The sequence below is a fragment of the Labeo rohita genome, chromosome 13, assembly GCF_022985175.1.
Source record: "Labeo rohita strain BAU-BD-2019 chromosome 13, IGBB_LRoh.1.0, whole genome shotgun sequence".
In the NCBI taxonomy this organism is placed as follows: Eukaryota; Metazoa; Chordata; class Actinopteri; order Cypriniformes; family Cyprinidae; genus Labeo; species Labeo rohita.
Genome location: NC_066881.1, coordinates 16,576,620 through 16,577,685, shown reverse-complemented (window position 1 = coordinate 16,577,685; position 1,066 = coordinate 16,576,620).

Below are 1,066 nucleotides of genomic sequence, written 5' to 3'. Positions count from 1 at the left end.
GTGAATGTTTCGAAATTGAGATTTATACATCATCTGAAAGCTGAATAAATCATCATCATGTATGGTTTGTTAGGATAGGACAATATTTGGCCAAGATACAACTATTTGAAAATTTGAAATCTGAGGGTGCAAAATGTTAAGAAAATCGCCTTTAAAGTTGTTCAAATGAAGTTCTTAGAAATGCATATTACTAATCAAAAATTAAGATTTGACATATTTACGGTAGAAAATGTACAAAATATCTTCATGGAACATGATCTTTACTTAATATCTAATGATTTTTGGCATAGAAGAAAAACTTATTTTGACCCATACAATGTATTTTTGGCTATTGCTACAAATGTACCTGTGCTACTTAAGACTGTACTGTGATTTATCAACTGAGAAAGCACTGTGACATATATTAATTAAACTTCTACCCTATTTTCCTGCAATGTCTCGCCCTAAAAAAGCCAGTAGAGATCATATAATCATTTTAATGTATTACTGTACATTTTTACATAAAATTCAGCTGTAAAATGTAAAGTGTTGCACATTTTATTGGTGCAGAGATGGAAATGTGTATGCTAATAAACATTTGCAACTACTTTTTATCACCTTCTTAGAAGCACCACAATTAAATTGTGTTGTCTTTTAGGGACTACAGAACTGACATTTACAGTTTATTCTAAAGTGCAAAGTACCAAAACTCAAAATGTGTAAATTAAGCTCTGTATAAACATTACTTGCATTTAAATGCAATTCCCCCATGCCATCTCCAACTCAGACAGCTAAAACATGAATCATTGCCTGTGTTCTGCAATCTCTAATTATTGCCTCTTTCTCTAGTATTATTATGTAAATACATATGCACATCTCTTTATTTATACAGCTGTACATAGAATAATGCACAAATCTGTATAGAAATCTATGTTCCAGATTCATACACATTATTACTTATTTTAAGTTTTTATTTAAAATGTTTTTTCTGTTCTCATGTCAGATATGTATGTATGCATGTATGTAACAGGAGCACCTTAAAACCACAACAAATTCCTTGTGTGTTTGTGCACACCTGGCAAATAAA